This window comes from Callithrix jacchus, chromosome 12 (genome assembly GCF_049354715.1).
Source record: "Callithrix jacchus isolate 240 chromosome 12, calJac240_pri, whole genome shotgun sequence".
Classification (NCBI taxonomy): domain Eukaryota; kingdom Metazoa; phylum Chordata; class Mammalia; order Primates; family Cebidae; genus Callithrix; species Callithrix jacchus.
The window spans coordinates 13,764,635-13,782,582 of NC_133513.1; the positions used below are offsets into that span (position 1 = coordinate 13,764,635).

The 17,948-nt window shown below is 48.2% G+C and overlaps 1 protein-coding gene across 4 annotated transcripts in view; it reads right to left on the bottom strand.

Moving 5' to 3' along the window:
• Positions 1 to 16,299, bottom strand: part of MYH11 (myosin heavy chain 11) — a 156,653-nt gene extending 140,354 nt beyond the window's left edge. For all 4 annotated transcript variants that reach the window (XM_035266947.3, XM_035266950.3, XM_035266946.3 and 1 more), the window contains exon 1: positions 16,212 to 16,299. The gene's annotated coding sequence lies outside the window, so the exon portion shown is untranslated. The remainder of the gene's footprint in view (positions 1 to 16,211) is intronic.
• Between the last annotated feature and the right edge of the window lie 1,649 nt (positions 16,300 to 17,948).

Here is a 17,948-nt window from a genome sequence, read left to right on the forward strand (position 1 = left end):
TCCTGTTCCCGACTCTGACCACAACTGCAGGAGCAGACCCTCCCACCTGCCTCTGCTGGAGCCCAAAGAACTGAGTTGCTGGCTAAGTGAGGACATACAGCCACCAGGATCTATGTGTGGCTGACATCTTTCCTCCAGCAGAGAATTCACAACTCCTTTGAATTCACTGATCAGTCCCACACTTGGTCCCCAAATCCCACAGAGACGTAAAGACCCATGTCCTACTATTGGACCCCAGAGCTGAGTAGCCAACACCTGAAACCCAACCTCCTGGGTGATGCAGGTTTTTGCAAGACACAGTGGGAATGACAGATATTCCAATACCTATTCTTTTTCTATCAGGGCTGAACGTAGTAATATGTTAACTAATTTAAAAAATCTGGGCCGGGCACGGTGGCTCACGCCTATAATTCCAGCATTTTGGGAGGCCGAGGCAGGGGGATCATGAGGTCAAGAGATCGAGACCATCCTGGTCAACATGGTGAAACCCCGTCTCTATTAAAAATACAAAAATTAGCTGGGCGTGGTGGTACGCGCCTGTAGTCCCAGCTACTCAGGAGGCTGAGGCAGGAGAATTGCTTGAACCCAGGAGGTGGAGGTTGCGGTGAGCCGAGATCGTGCCATTGCACTCCAGTCTGGATAACAGCAGCAAAACTCCATCTCAAAAAAAAATCTGCAGCTGGGCATGGTGGCTCATGCCTGTAATCCCAGCACTTTGGGAGGCCAAGGAATGGAGATCACCTGAGGTCAGGGGTTCGAGACCAGCCTGGGCAACGTGGTGAAACCCTGTCTCTACTAAAAATTTAAAAAAGTAGCCAGGCATGGTGGCAGGCACCTGTAATTCCAGGTACTCAGGAGGCTGAGGCAGAAGAATCACTTGAACCCGGGAGGTGGAGGTTGCAGTGAGCCAAGATCGAGCCATTGCACTCCAGCCTGGGCAGTGAGAGTGAAACTCGGTCTCAAACAAACAAACAAACCTGGAAGCTGATTTGCTCAGAGGAGATTTTCTGCTGGGAGATTTGATATAGTAGCTGATGAAATAAAAAATGGTGGCTGGGCATGGTGGCTCATACCTGTCATCCTAGGACTTTGGGGAACAGAGGCAGGAAGGCTGCTCGAGGTCTAGAGCTCTAGACCAGCCTGGCCAACATGGTAAAACCTTGTCTCTGCTAAAAACACAAAAATATTAGCCGAGTGTGGTGCTGTGTGCCTGTAACCCCACTACTCAGGAGTCTGAGACACGAGGATTGCTTGAACCTGGGAGGCAGAGGTTGCAGTAAACTGACATTGTGCCACTGCACTCCAGCCCAGGCAACAGAGACAGACTTCATCCAAGAAAACAAAACAAACAAACAAAAAAAAAACACAAAGAAAAAAAAAATTAGAGAAATGAGGAAATCCCATCTAAATCTGAATAATCACTTCACATATGCAGGAAGTGAAATAAACATCTGGTAGACAACATGCATCATCTGACCCTTACCAAGCCTCCTTCCTGAGGTCAGCAGTTCCAGGCCAGCCTTTTAAAGTCATTAATGAATCTGGCTTAGCTCAGAGTAAGATCAACCATTTCCTGCCCCTGACTCCACTTACCCTGTCTTAAAAAAAACTTCCTCCTACAGGAAGAATTCCAGCAAATACATGAAGAAAAATTAAACTAGGATGTAACTGCTTATAAAACCATAATAAAATAATGAGTCTCAAGGTGGGTACACAGGCTCATGCTTGTAATCCCAGCACTTTGGGAGGCCCAGGTGGGCATATCACCTGAGGTCAAGAGTTTGAGACCAGCCTGGTCAACATGGCAAAAAGCTGTCTCTACTAAAAAATACAAAAATTAGCTGGGTATGGTGGCACATGCCTGTAATTCCAGCTATGGCGGAGGCTGAGGCAGGAGAATTACTTAAACCCAGAAGGCGGAGGTTGCAATGAGCTGAGATCATGCCAATGTACTCCAGCCTGGGTGACAGGGCAAGACTCTGCCAGAAAGGAAGGAAGGAAGGAAGGAAGGAAGGAAGGAAGGAAGGAAGGAGGGAGGGAGGGAGGGAGGGAGGGAGGGAGGGAGGGAAGGAAGGAAGGAAGGAAGGAAGGAAAAAGGAAAGAAAGAAGGAAGGAAAGAAGGAAGGAAAGAAAGAAAGAAAGAAAGAGAAAGAAAGAAAGAAAGAAAGAAAGAAAGAAAGAAAGAAAGAAGGAAAGGAAGGAAGGAAGGAAGGAAAAGAAAAGAAAGAAAGAGAGAGAGAGAAAGAAAGAGAAAGAAGGAAAGAAGGAAGGAAGGAAGGAAGGAAGGAAGGAAGGAAAGAAAGAAAGAAAGAAAGAAAGAAAGAAAGAAAGAAAGAAAGAAAGAAAGAAAGAAAGAAAGAAAGGGGTCTTGGCAAGGGCTACCAGTAATTGCTAAAACAATTAGACCAGTTCGGCTCACATTTCCTGATTCATTAGCTACCGAGTCATTAGGACTGGGGTGGGGCCCAAGAATATGTGTTTCTTTTTCTTTTTCTTTTTTTTTTTTTTTGAGATGGAGTTTTGCTCTTGTTGCCCAGTCTAGAGTGCAATGGCACGTTCTCAGCTCACTGCAACCTCTGCCTCCTGGGTTCAAGCGATTCTCCTGCCTCAGCCTCCCAAGTAGCTGGGATTACAGGCACGTGCCACCATGCCCAGCTAATTTTGTATATTTAGTAGAGACAGGGTTTTTCCATGTTGGTCAGGCTGGTCTTGAACTCCCACAGTTCTAACCAGCTACCAGGTGATGCTGATGATGCTGTTCTAGGGTCCCCACCATAGAACCAGGATGGTCTTGATCTCTTGACCTCGTGATCCACCCGCCTCGGCCTCCCAAAGTGCTGGGATTACAGGCGTGAGCCACTGCGCCCGGCTGCTGACTAGATATTATGAACATTACATGCCTTGCAGATGGGATGACATAGCAGGTGCTGATACCACGAATGACGTACTCTTGCTAAGAAAAGGGGATGGAGATGGAGGATGAAGGTGATGAAGCCTCTGGACCTAATGCCTGTCTACAGAAAAGGCAAGGCACAGGAGAGCATGTTAAACAATGCAGTAATATCCCAAAGGTGGGCACTAGGACAAAAGACTGTTTTTCTGTTTTGTTTTTTTAAGACAGAGTCTCACTTTGTTGCTCAGGCTAGAGCACAATGCAGGGAGTCTCGGCTGGGTTCAAGCGATTCTCCTGCCTCAGTCTCCTAGTAGCTGGCATTACAGGCGCATGCCACCACACCTGGTTAATGATTGTATTTTTAGTAGGGTCAAGGTTTCACCATGTTGTCCAAGCTGGTCTCGAACTCCTCACTCAGGTGATCTGCCCACCTCAGCCTCTCAAAGTGCTGAGATTACAGGTGTGAGCCACCACACTCAGCCAGGACACTGCTTCTTTAACAAACAAAATCCAAACAAAAAGGAAGGGAACCTACAGATTAAAAAATCATTAAAAGAAAAGAGGCTGGCAGTGGCCCAAGCATATAACCCTATAATTTGGGGTGCCAAGGCGGGAGGATTGTTTGAGCCCAGGAGTTCCAGACCAGCCTGGGCATTATAGCAAGATTATAAAATCATAACAAAACAGGCAGGCATGGTGATTTCTAAAACACAATAAAAATAAATACATCAACCAAGCATGGTGATGCATGCTTGTAGTCCCAGCTACCAGGAGGCTAAGGCAGGAGGGCTGCTTGAGCCCAGGAGTTTGAGGCTGCAGTGAGCTATGACTGCATCACTGCACTCCAGCCTGGGTGACAGGGTGAGACCCTATCTCAAGAAAGAAAAAAGCCACAGAGAATGAGGACATTTCATAAATATAGGGCATTTTTGATTAACCTAGATCTTTCTGAGCCTAAATAAAGTGCATGTTCATGCGTGCTGGCAAAATTTGAGAGACAAGATCACCTGCAGTCATCAAAAGACACCCAGACTCTGCAATCAGATGCGAACTCAAATGTGACTCTGCCACTGCAGAATGCGTGCTTCTAGCCAACTCACGGAGCTCTCTGAGACTCGGATTTACTGTATGTTGATACGGGGGACATACTGGGTGCCCAGAGGGCTGCCATGAGCTGTAGATGAAACTGCTGACACCAAGCTTGTCTAACCCGCAGCCCACAGGCAGCATATGTGGCCCAACACATTCATAAACTTTCTTAAAACAGTGCGAGATTTTTTGTGGTTTTCTTTTTCAGTTCATCTGCTATCATTAGTGTTATTTTATGCGTGGCCTAAGACAGGTCTTCTTTTTCTTAAGTGGTCCAGGAAAGCTAAAAGACTGCACACCCCCGGTCCGGACCAAGTACCTTCTGCTTCTACACCATTCCCCACTTCCCATGACCCTAAGCCACTTCACTCATTCCTAGCCAATAGCATTTATGCCTGTTGGATGTTTTAATTATGTTTATTTCTGAATAGTCATAGTCACAGAAGTGGCTTGATTTGATGTGTCTTCTTCCTTTATTTTTCTGAGATGGAGTTTTGCTTTTGTCATCCAGGCTGGAGTACAATGGCGCAATCTCAGCTCACTGCAACCTCCACCTCCTGGGTTCAAGCATTTCTCCTGCCTCAGCCTCCCAAGTAGCTTGGACTACAGGCACCCACCTCCACAACAGGCTAGTTTTTTGTATTTTTACTAGCAACAGGGTCTCACCATGTTGACCAGGCTGGTCTTGAACTCCTGACCTTGTGATCTGTCTACCTCAGCCTCCCAAAGTACTGGGATTACAGGCATGAGCCTCTGCACTTGACCTGATGTGTCTTCTTTTAATAGTGTAACCAAGGTTAAACAGGCAGCAAAATAGGAAATCAGCAAAGTATTCAGCAATTCTTTGATAATCTCTTGTTTACGAGGATGTTGTGTGTGTATGAGACAGAGAGATACTTGAGGCCATATAAGAGAAATGGGAGGGTGTGAAGACAACATAAGATTGACCACAAGTAGGCCGGGCACGGTGGCTCACATCTATAATCCCAGCACTTTGGGAGGCTGAGGCAGGCGGATCAACAGGTCAGGAGTTTGAGACCAGCGTGGCCAACATGGTGAAACCTCATCTCTCCTAAAAATACAAAAATGAGCTGAGAGAGGTGGTGTGTGCCTGTAGCCCCAGCTACTTGGGAGGCCGAGGCAGGAGAATCACTGTAAACCGGGAGGTGGAAGTTGCAGTGAGCCAAGATCATACCATTGCACTCCAGCCTCGGTGACAGAGTCAGACTCTGACTCAAAAAAAAAAAAAAAAAAGAAGTGTCAGAGCTGGGACCCAAACCCAGGTCTCATTCTGGACCCTGTGTGGTTCTGCCTTTCATAACAGGTGGGTGGGCTTGTCATAAGGAACCGATCCTTTAAGGCACCTGGCACAGTGCCTGACATGTTACATACAAACACCCAAAATAGGACTCGAATCAGATGAAGTAAACTACAGCTCCACACCACAAAAAAGGACATCTCACAACACACCCTTGAGCAAAAGAAGGTGGTCACAAAAAAACATAGACTCTGCGGCTTTTGAACTGAGGTCCAAAAACAGGCATAATGAGTCTATGGTGCGAGCTCAGGTAAGGAATAATTGTGCTTTGAGGCTGCAGTCATTGCAAGAACGTGATGGGGGCTGGCTAGGGTGGACACTCTAGATCTGAACGCCAGCCCTGTGAGTGTTCACTTTGTGAAAATTCATCAAACTGCTGGGCCAGTGTCATGACTCATGTCTGCAATCCCACTTTGAGAAGCCAAGGTGGGAGGATCCCTTGAGCCCAGGAGTTTGAGACCAGCCTGGCCAACACAGCAAAACCCCATCTCTAAGAAAAAAAAATTTTTTAATTAGCTGGGTGGGAGACTGAGGCAGGAGGATCACTTGAGCCCAGGAGGCCGAGACCAGCCTGGCCAACATGGTGAAGCCTTTTCTCTATCAAAAATAAAAAAATTAGCTGGGTGTGGTGCTGTGCACCTATAGTCCCAGCTACTCGGGAGGCTGAGGCAGGAGAAATGCTTGAACCCAGGAGGCGGAGGTTGCAGTGAGCCGTAATAATGCCACTGCACTCCAGCCTGGGTGACAGAATGAGACCCCACCTAAATATATATATATATCCTCTCGAAAATCCATCAAGCTGCACATCCGTGTTGTTTGTATGTTTTTGGATATAAAGTACACTTCATTTTCTGTCCCTCTTATCTTTACTCATGGTAAAATACAGCTAACATTCACCATCTCAGCCATTTAAGTGCAAAGTTCAGTAGCATTAAGTATATTGATATTGTTGTCTAATAATGAAGAGTTTGTGCAGCTGGTAGCCAGTTATGTCCCAAGAGGGCTGGGAGAGTGTGTCATTTGTTTCAGGCACCATAACACAAGTGGGCTTTTTCTTTTTTGAGATAAGGTCTCACTTTGTTGCCCAGACTAGAGTGCAGTGACATAATCTCAGCTGACTGCAGTCTCCACCCTCCAGGCTCAAGTGATCCTCCCACCTCAGCCTCCCAGATAGTTGGGACCACAGGCATCCGTCACCATGCCCAGTTATTATTATTATTTTTTGTATTCTTTGTCGAGATGGGATTTCAAATGTTTCCCAGGCTGTTCTTGAACTCCTGACCTCAAGTGATCCACCCGCCTTGGTCTCCCAAAGTGCTGGGATTACAGGCATGAGCTTGTAGTGGGCTCTTTCTAATTACCATGTTGATGGGTTGCCTGAAAAGTGAGAAAAAAATGGAAAAAAATACAATGGAAAAATAAAGGGACATGCACATCTCCATTGCCAGGGACCCTGTCTAACCTCGGACTTAGAAACGCAAACAAGATCAAGGGCAAAGATTCAGTCTGCCCAAAAAAGGAGAACTTGGAGCAAGCTGGCCTCCCGTGGCTTTGATGTCTCTGACAGTAACGATGTGCAAAATCTGCTTTGGTCAAAAGAAAGCAAGATGGGGAAGCAGCAGCTGGGACTCACGCTAGAGCGGTGTTTTCCACAGCATGCTCCTTGGAACCCTAATCGCCTGAAATATCTGGGCTGGGGTGGAACCAGGGAGGTTGAGAAGCTCTTCAAACAGTGCTGTGGTCAAGGTCAAATCCATTTGGAAGGTGCTACATATTCCCTTTCCCTCATTAAGACACAAAACACACACCAGAAGGTTTAAGTCTCTGGCAGATCCGGAAACCTGAAAGCCCTTTTGCTCCTGTGATCCTTGGGTCCCCAAAACAACGTTTCACAGATTTGCGCTTGAGAAAATTCAGTGAGCCTGGCAAATTAATAATACTAATACTAGCAATAATAGCTGCTAAGTCTGTTTTTTTTTGACACAGTCTCGCTCTGTCACCCAGGCAGAAGTGCAGTGGCATGATCTCAGCTCACTGCAACCTCCACCTCCTGACTGCAAGTATTTCTTGTGCCTCAGCCTCCTGAGTAGCTGGGACTACAGGAGTGCATTACCAGGCCTGGCTAATTTTTGTACTTTCAGTAGAGATGGAGTTTCACTATTTTGGCCAAGCTGGTCTTGAACTCCGAGCCTCAAGTGATCCTCCCACCCTGGCCTCCCAAAGTGCTGGGATTACAGGCATAAACCACCACACCTGGCCACAACCTCTGCACTGTGAACTCTTGCGCTGGGTCATTCTGTGTCATGAGGGGGTGGTTCTGTGCATTGTGGCATGTTCTCCAGCATCCCTGGCTTCTGCCCACTTGATGCAAGTAGCACCCCTTCCTCCACTCATGACAAATCAAAAATGTCTCCAGACACTGCTAGATGTCCCCTGGGGTGGCAAAACTGTGCCCAGTTCAGAGCCACAGCATTAGAATAAAAACAAGGCTGTCTTGGAAAAAAGCGTTTAAAGCTGAGAGCAGCCGTCACTTAGTCAAACTCAACTTGTAATGCCGACTGCCAAAGGTCAGACGGGGGCAATGCGAACACATCAGACCAGAGACCACCAGGTGGCCCAACCTCAGGGACACTCTCTACCCACCTTGGCACACCTTCCCACGTCTCCCTCCTCCCCGTTGTCCACGTACAAGGCCCTGCACCAGCTCCAACGGCTGAAAAAACATCTCTGAAATGGTTACCCAGAACTGCTGACCATGAGGTACAGTTCACTCATCAAAGGCTGCTCTCCATTTTTTTGGTGGAGGGAAGGCTCTCATTCTACATGCCCAGGGTGGAGTGCAGTGGTGCAATCATAGCTCACTGCAGACTCAAACTCATGGGCTCAAGAGATCCTCCCACCTCAGGAGTGGGCCACCATGCCCAGCTAACCTTATTTTTTGTAGAGATGGGGGTCTCGCTATGCTGCCTAGGGTGGTCTCAAGCTCCTGGCCTCAAATGATCCTCCTGCCTTGGCCTCCCAAAGCTGTAGGATGACAGGCATGAGTGACCTTGTCCAACTTTCTAGAATGTTTTGATGAAAACAAATGATTCTCTCACCTTTGGCGTTAGTGATGTTTGACATATCTGAGTGTGTCAGCCCTGTTCACAGTCCTGTCCTGGCCAACAACTGCATCATTCTTTTTTTTTGAGACAGGGTTTAGCTTTGTCGCCCAGGCTAGAGTGAAGTGGCGTGATCGATCTGGGCTCACTGCAACCTCTGCCTCCCAGGCTCAAGCCGTCTTCCCACCTCAGTCCCCCAAGTAGGTGGGATCACATGCACATACCACCATATCCAGCTAATGCTTTAATTATTGTATTTTTGGTAGAGACAGGGGTCTCACTTTGTTGGCCAGGCTGGTCTCAAACTCCTGAGCTCAAGCAATCTGCCTGCCTCAGTCTCCCAAAGTTCTGGGATTACAGGCATGAGGCACTGTGACCAGACTGCTTCATTTTTTGAGCACAGGCTATTCATTAGCCTCTGGAAGACCTTAGGATGTCGAGTTACAAGTCTCAGCTCTGCCCCAAACTTGCTGGGTGATTCTGGACAAGAAACTCGCCTTCTCTGGACCCTGTGTATTTCATTTAGGAAAAGAAATCAATGGTGGGCTGGCCTGGCTCTACCATTTTATGGAACCTGTCTGTGACTCCCAGCCAAATGGCTGAAATTGGAGCAAAAGAGAACGTCAGGCTGCTTCCATTTGTTTTGCCATCAGTTTCATTTTTCCCAGAGGAACTCAGGGGCAAACAATCTTGCCCTCTCTGCTTCAGCATAAATAAAAAATAAATTAGGCCAGGCATGGTGGCTCACACCTGTAATCCCAGAACTTTGGAAGGCTGAGGCAAAGTGGACCACCTGAGGTCAGGAGTTTGAGACCAGCCTGGCCAACATGAGGAAACCCCGTCTCTACTAAAAATATAAAAATCAGCCAGGCATGGTGGCTACTTGGGAGGCTGAGGCAGAAGAATCGCTTGAACCCAGGAGGTGGAGGTTACGGTGAGCTGAGATCACGCCACTGCACTCCAGCCTGCATGACAAGAGCAAAACCTCAACTCGAAAATAAACAAATAAATCAATTAAAAGTAAATTAAATATCCCAGAGCCCAGAGAGTACAGGATTTGCACGTCACCTTGCCTGGTCAGCAGCTTCCCTCAGGATTTTACTGCCAAGCTATTGGCTCCAGATTTTGAACAAGAGGCACAAACTCAAATGTTTTTGGATATCAGGAAAGCAGTACAGAATGACCGAGGCCAGATATTGGAGTCCTGCTCATATTCTAAATGCCACATAGGCTTCAGCATTGTGGCTCATGCCTGTAATTCCAGCACTTTGGGAGGCCAAGGCAGGCAGATTGCTTGAGCTCAGGAGTTCAAGACCAGCCTGGGCAACATGGTGAAACCCTGTCTCTACAAAAACTACAAAAATTAGCCAAGCATGGCTTCATATGCCTGTAGTTTCAGCTACTTGGGAGGCTGAGGTGGGAAGATCACTTGAGCCTGGATGGTAGAGGTTGCAGTGAGCAGAGATCGCGCCACTGCACTCTAGCTTGGGTGATGGAAAAAAAGAAAAATTATTGCTCATATTCTAAATGTCATAAAGGGCTGGGCACGGTGGCTCACCCCTGTAATCCAAGCACTTTGGGAGGCCAAGCCAAGAGGATTGCTTGAATTAGGAGTTCTAGATTAACCTGGGGAGCACAGTGAGATCATTCTCTATTTCAAATGAATGAATGAATGAATGAATGCCATGCAGGCAAAACAAAAGTTCTCTGAACCTGATCTGCAACACAGTTCACCAGGTGGAAGGACCTCTGCAGTGGAAACCCTCGTTCAAGTCCTGGTCCAGGGGTAGGGAGGCATCAGGAATAGGGACTGGGTACCCTAAATGCACCTGCTTGGCAGGTCCCCAATTATCCCAAAAAGGCAGTTGAGATCTATTATTAATAACAACCACAGTATTTATTGGGCCCCTTGTACTCATCAGGTATCAGGCCAGACAGCTTCCTATAGAGACCATCTCACTATGTCTCGTAAGCGCTCTGTAAGGTGGCATTATCTGCGATTGCTATTTTTCTGCTAAGATGACTGAGGTCCTAGAAGGTAAATGCAAGGCCCCAGCTTATAAAATTTGGAGCCAGGAGTAGAATCCAGAATCTATTTCTAATATTCTGCTAAGAGTAAATGGACACCCAATTTACTCTCAGCAGAAAGTCCCTTTCTTGCCCTTGACCCTACTGCACCATTTCCACTCTCCTCGCACCATCCACATCCCCTGACCTCCCAAGGTCTTGTTCCCAAGAAAGCCTTACCTCACTTTAACAGAATAAAAAGTATATGGTGGGCCAGGCGCAGTGGTTCATGCCTGTAATCCCAGCACTTTGGAAGGTTGAGATGGGCAGATCACCTGAGGTCGGGAGCTCCAGACCCGCCTGACCAAGATGGAGAAACCCCATCTCTACTAAAAATACAAAAAATTTGCTGGATGTGATGGCACATGTGTGTAATCCTGACTAATAGAGAGGCTGAGGCAGGAGAATCACTTGAACCTGGGAGGCAGCAGTTGCGGTGCGCCAAGATCGCACCACTGCACTCCAGCCTGGGCAACAAGAGTGAAACTCCGTCTCAAAAAAAAAAAAAGTGAATGGTGAACCTGTCACTTTCTTATTGCCTTGTGACATCTGCCTAATCATTTGAATACCAATGGTTTCAAGTAACTTCAGAAATAAGTTCTCTTAATGTATAACACTATTTTCTCCTCCCAACCAAGAGAACCTGGTTGCAAGAGTAACAGTACCCCTGTGAAGGATGCTTCTGGAAGTGAGCAAGGACTGATCATTTCCAGCCCTAAAAGCCCCACTGTGTTTTGTGTTTTATAATTCTGGCACACCACAGCTTAAAATAAATGAATAGTCTCAGATGTCACGGGTCCACAACCCTAGGGCTGCAGTACCCATCCATGCCCTGTTAGGAACCAGGCCAAGAGCAGGAGGGAGAGTGGGTGAGAGCTCCACCTCCTGTCAGAGAAGCAGCAGCATTAGATTCTCATAGGAGTGTGAATCTTGTTGTGAATGCACATGTGAGGGAGTTAGCTTTTGCAGATTCTCCTTATGAGATCTAACTAATGCCTGATGATCTGAGGTGGGATAGTTTCACCTCAAAACCATCCTCTGCGCTCCACCCCAGGTGCTTGGAAAAAAATTTTCTTCTACAAAATCGGTCCCTGGTGTCAAGAGGTTGAGGACTGCTGTCATATGTGACTGCAACAAGTTACAATTTGCAATGCCCCCCCTTTTTTTTTGAGACAGAGTCTCACTTTGTTATCCAGGCTGGAGTAGAGTGGTGTGATCTTGGCTCACTGCAACCTCAGCCTCTGGGTTCAAGAGATTCTCATGCCTCAGTCTCCTCAGTAGCTGGGATTATAGGTGCCCACCACCATGCCAGCTAATTTTTGTATTTTTAGTAGAGACAGGGTTTAGAAGAGACCATGTTGGCCAGGCTGGTCTCAAACTGCCGATCTCAGGTGATCCACCTGCCTCGTCCTCCTGAAGTGCTGAGATTATAGGCATGGGCCACCGCGCCTGGCCTGCAATATCTTTAGATGGTCGTTTGCAGTATTTATTAATTTTAGATACGTATGCCCTTTAACTTGGCAATGGAATTGCTGGGAATTTATCCTACAGATAAATTGACATAATTAGACAAAAAGTCCACAGCTGAAAGAGTGGCATTATCTATTATTCCCACTTTCTTGCTAAAACTATCAAGGTCTTAAAAGGTAAATGCAAGGCCCTCACTTGTACAAGTTGGAGCCAGGATTAGAATCCAGATCTGTTTGAAACCTAATTGACTCAGAGATGGCATTAGCGACGTCTGATACACCTGAATGTGCCAGCCCTATTCACAGTCCTGTCCTGACCAACAACTCTCTGCTTCATCCTTTGAGCACAAACAAGCTATCTGTTAGCCTGTGGAAGACCTTAGGACTTCATGTTACAAGTCTCAGCTTTGCCCAAAACTCGCTGGGTGACTCTCGGCAAGTCAACTGCTTGCCCTCTCTGGGCCTTGTATTTTTCAGCCTAGTACAGGGCGCTAGGCTAGCCTGGTACAGCCTAGTATGAGGGGCTTAAATTTCTAAGCCCCTTACCTTTTTTTTTTTTTGAGACAGAGTCTCACTCTGTTGCCCAGGCTGGAGTGCAGTGAAACAATCCTGACCCACTGCGGCCTTGACCTTCTGGGCTCAAGTGATCCTCCTGCCTCAGCCTCCTGAATAACTGGGACTACAGGTGCATGCCACCATGCCCAGTTAATTTAAACAACTTTTTTTTGTAGAGAGGGTACCTTGCTGTGTTTCCCCGTCTGTTCTCAAACTCCTGACTTCAAGGCATCCTCCCACCTTGGCCTCCCCAGATGCCGGGATTACAAGCGTGTCTTGCCATACCTGACCTCTACAGCTCTTTCCTAGCAACTCTGATGAGGTGATTCCTCCTGAACCCCTGAAGCCCTGAGACAAGTCACAGATTCTGAGCCCCCCTTTCAGCCACTGTGAGCGCTTCTTCCTCTTTCCTCAGATCACAATCAAGGTTTCCTTCAAATTCTTGCCTGGCTTTCTCTAAACTCAATCTTTCCTCCATTGTGTGGCCAGGGTTAAATACTGAAAGGTTAGGGGTGGAGGGAGAAGACAGAGAGAGCAAAAAGTCCACCCCTTAAAGTATGCCATCAAGACCCTAAATAAGCCAGGCATGCTGGCTCATGCCTGTAATCCCAGCGCGTTGGGAGACCAAGGAAGGCGGATGACTGGAAGTCAGGAGTTCGTGACCAGCCTGGCCAACATGGTGAAACCCCATCTCTACGAAAACTACAAAAATTAGCCAGACATGGTGGTGGGTGCCTGTAATCCCAACTACTCAGGAGGCTGAGTCCGGAGAATTGCTTGAATCCAGGAGGTGGAGGTTGCAGTGAGCCAAGATTGCACCACTGCTCTCCGGCCTGGGTGACAGAGCAAGATTCCATCTCAAAATAAATAAAAATAAAAAAAACTAAACAAATGTAACTGGAGTTTGTAATCTTCCCATTCCAGGTAAGGAACTGTGGTTTAATAGATTAAAGATTATAATCACCACTTGCAGCCCGAATGGAAATGAGGTTGATGAGAAGAGATCACAGGGAAGAAAATTAAGTCGCTTCTCCTTTAAAGGGCACAGCATTTAGGCCTCCCAGTTCTGCCAAAAACTAGCTGTGCCATACTGAGTGAACATCGTGAACTCTCTGGTGGCGTTTGCTATAAATAACCAACTACTGAAGTTAACCAGGGGCCAGGCACGGTGCTAGACATCCATACACGCTAGCTCATCAAATCCTCCCACGAGGTTATCTGTTAAACTCTGGAGTTAAGAAGCTCGAGATTTGTAGACTCTAGTTTTCCTCACTGGCTGGCTGAGCTATCTTGAGCAAGTTATTCACACTCCACATTTATAAAATAAAGCCGGTTATAATAACAGTGTCTACTCTAAAGGGTTGTTATGAAGACTTACAATATCCACAAAGGGTTTAGCAGCCTGCCAGGCAAAGATGCCCAACCAACATTTGTTATTCTCATGAGCCCCATTGCCCAGATGAGAAAGTGAGGTCTGGGGAGGCGATGTAGATGATTTCTACATTTGCTTATGACCTCCTATGATTCTAAGAATTGAAAATTGAAATTGGTCTTCAAGAAACATCTACTATGTATCTACTTTTGGAATTACATGCTTGTGCCTAAAACATAAAAGCCACCTGTTTGGATTGAAGCACTGTGGAAAGGAGACAATTCTCCTCCCCCCCAAAAAGGCAAACTTCTTAATAAGAGGGGGTAGGAAAAAAGGATCCCACTTTTCTCCCAAATGTCTTCTCCTTGGGGTTTCTCCACTAGTTCCTGAATGGGTGAGGGACACGGTAGAGAAGTCCCCAGGGATCAACAGGGCTGCAGTGCAAGGCTGGGTAACTGACGAGGGGGCCGAGATGGCCTCATGGAAAACGCTTCCATAAATGGGCATGTTTGCCTCCATCTCAGCCCTCCCACAAAAAAGTAATAACAAATCCATAGCAAATACCTTGTACGGAATAACACATCTATTTCGGACATGATAACAAAAAAACATGGCAAGCCCGGTGGCTTCTTGAAAAAGGCCCAGCTAGTTCACGTTCTGGACTCTCGGGATGGCAGCCCACCTGGGGTCACTGGTTTCAACTAGATCACCCACCCCCTGACCAGGGGACAAACAGCGCCTTTTATTTTAAATGTGCAAAAGGTCAGTTTATGTTTTCTTCAAAGGGGATGATAAACATTTACTTCGTTGGAAGCATTTAGTTCTAACAGAAACCTGACCCCAAACACGTTGGTGTCCATGGTAAAAAAAAGAAAGACGGTGGGGTCAAGGGTATGAACTTGGACTCAAACAGACCTGCGAATGGGCTCTGCCACTTACTGGCTGTGTGACACTTTACCTCCCTGAGCCTCAGCTGCCTTGTGTACTAAACAGGCTTCAGAATGCCTTTCTCATGAAGTTGCTGCAAGGATTAAATGAGATAAATGTTGCAACAGCATGTGGCACTGAAGTGTCCCATCAACGGTAGCTATCCCAATGGGAAAACATCCATTTTCCTTCCAACAAAGTTCCCTATCTTATTTCACACCCGCTACCTAATGACTTTCAGTTCAGCGTCTTCGAGTTCCCTCTCTAAACAAGTCTAAAATGGTATCGTTAAGTAAACCAAAGAAACAAACAACAAGAGAACCCGACGCAAAGCAGTTTACTAATAGCCTGCCTGCTTTTCTCCAGCCCTGGACAGTTCACGACTTAATCTCTCAGTTCTTCTTACCGCAACTAAATACTCCTGGTCTTGGGTTTCTCAATATTTTCTTTTACTTCTTGACAAGCATGGTTTTGAATGGTACCTTTTCTCAAGTGGCAAAATCCCTACCAGACCCTGTGCTGGAAGAAAACTTACAACAGGCAGTAGCCACACTTTCTCTCGTTTTAGCCATCTGGTTGGGCGTGAGAGCGGCATGGACACAGGTGGCTCTGTGGGAAATTCCAGTGTAATCTTATCTAATGCACCTGCAGATCATGGAAGCAAATGGAGGCTTTGGAGCCCACCTGGGTATTGGGGGCCCTTGGGGTCAACCTGGGTCAGATTTTTTTTTTTTAATTTGGAGAAGATTTTAAAAGTAGGCTGTAATAAACCGGTTCATAACCAGCCTTATCTCCCAGGGGTTCTCAACATTTACCTCCCCTAAACTGATGAAAACCCCTTCTGCTAAGCCTATACCCTGTGTTTTTAACTGATTTAACGCATTATCAACACAACTGCGCAGGTCAAATCCACTAGGAGCCTCACTTTGCCTGTCTGTGATAGCAAGTGACTTGACAGTGAAGTTCAGCTGCGCTTTCTTTAGTGCCTAGAATAAAAGTGAGATGCCTGATTGTCTACACGGGAGCCCTGAGATTTCCAACGGAGCCTATCTCCTAGATTAGCCTTTTAACAAGAATCACCCGGGACTGCTGATTTTTTTTTTTAAAGGGGAGTTTTTCTGGGGATTCTAGAGTTGGGAACTGGAATTGAGTCCAGGCACTGGTATTGTTAGTAACCACCGCCAAAATGGTACTTCTCACTGGCAACCTTGAGAAATGCTGTTTGGGGAAAGACTGGGATAATCTAGGATGATAAGGGCAGAGAGAATTCCAAATCACAATTCTGCCTCTACCAGGGTCCTTGCGAGGTTGACAAGAGGGACCCCTAAGCGCACCCCAACCCCTGTAGAATACCCTATAGGACTTTTAACCCCCCCACACACACACCCAATCTGCCCCCAGAAGGACCACTACTACTTACAGATCTCCAACTGGGGGAGCTAGAGGAGAGGAACTGGATGGTGAGCTCGGAACCGACGCACCTCCCAGGCCGGGGCGGCCAAATCTCCCTGCGCGTCTCGGACGCCTCTCTTTATAGACCCGGAGCTGTCCACGGGTGGGAAAGGGGAGGAGGCCGAAGGGGTGGAGTTGGGGAGGGTCCCTCGCGGCCACCTCGTCGCGCCCCCTGCAGGGCACACCCGGCGGGAGCACAAGGGGCTGGGGTGCTCAGGACAAGGACGCACAGAACAGGTGCGCACAGGGATAGGAGTCTCACTCCCGGCCCCGGGGCGGTCGCAGACACTCCGGAGGGGTCGAGCAGGCAGCGTCTCTGCGGCATACTTAATGTCTTCCCTGAGTCGGTTCCAGCCGCACGGGCTTTAACCTCTTCCTCTCTGAGCCAGGGCCGTGGTGGATCTGACTTAACACCTCCCACCCCACTTCCCATTTTATTGACATATGCACTGCCTAGAGAGAGGGCCGGCTGTGCTGCGTGAAGGGTAGGGAAAGGGGATTTCTTGAACTTTGCAAAGTACAAGACAGGAGGCCCCCACCCTTGCTGGGAATTGTGCAGGAAGGGGAAGTTTTTACTTTTCCCAACTTGCCATCTCCCCTCCACCCACACCATCATGACCCAAATACAAATAAAAATTAAAAATAAGCTCACTGTGGTTACTTCGGCTGCCCCCCTCCCCTGTGTGACACTCAATAGCTGCGTGACCTTGGGCAAGTCACTTCACTTCTCTGAGCCTCGGTGTTCGCAGCTGGAAAATGGGGGAAGGCGGTGTCGGTGGTAATTACGTAATTTGCAAGGTGCAAATGTCAAGATCGAAGGAGAAAGTGGGTGCGCCCCCAGAGCCTGCACGTTCCCTTCAACTGCTGCTCCGCCCCAAGGATTCCTCGCCTAAAGTTGCACAGCCCTCTGCCACCGTCTCTCCATCTCAGCGCCACTCTCCTCTGTCCCGGGTTGGTCCCAGTCTGTGTGAGTCTCTCTCGTGTGACTGACACCGTCTCCCCATCACCGACTCTCTTGCTCTGTCTCTGCCACTGTCTCCGCATACCACTCTGATCACTACTGTCTCCCGCTCTATCTTTTGTCCCGTCCCTCTCGCTGTCTCTAGATCTGTCGATGTCTCTGTCTCTTCCTCGCGTTTCACTGTCTCTGGTCTATGTCTCTTGCTCTCCATCCCTCCCGCAAGTCTCACTCCTATCTCTGCGCGCTCTTTCTCACTCTCTCTGTTCCTCAGACTCTCCGTCTTCTCCCGGTCCCTCTCCCCTCCTGTCCACGCACGCACACACAGGCCATAAAAGGAAGTCGAGGCGGTGGGCTGGCCCCGCGCCAGGCCGGGGACCCGCGGACAGCCCCGGAGCTCTGCTCCCCGCGCGGCACCGGCTCCTCCGAGGTTTCCGAGCCGGGCCGGGCCTGTCCCCCTCCCCGGGCACGGCGGGAGCGGCGGGCGGGAGACAACCCAAAAAGGGCAGACGCGGGCTCCTTCCTGCAGGAATTCCCAGCGCCGCATACCAGCCCGGGGCTGCCCGCTCCCCCTGACTAAATATGGTGCCGAGCGGCCTCCCTATTCGCCTGGCGCGGGGGAGGAGGCCCTTCACGCAGCCGCTGGCCGCTGTCGCCCTGCGGGGAGTAAAGGGGACCCCCTCTGGGTGGGGCAGGCCCGGAAGGGGGAAGCCCCCAGTCCCACGTGAGTTTCTGCTGCTTCAGGCC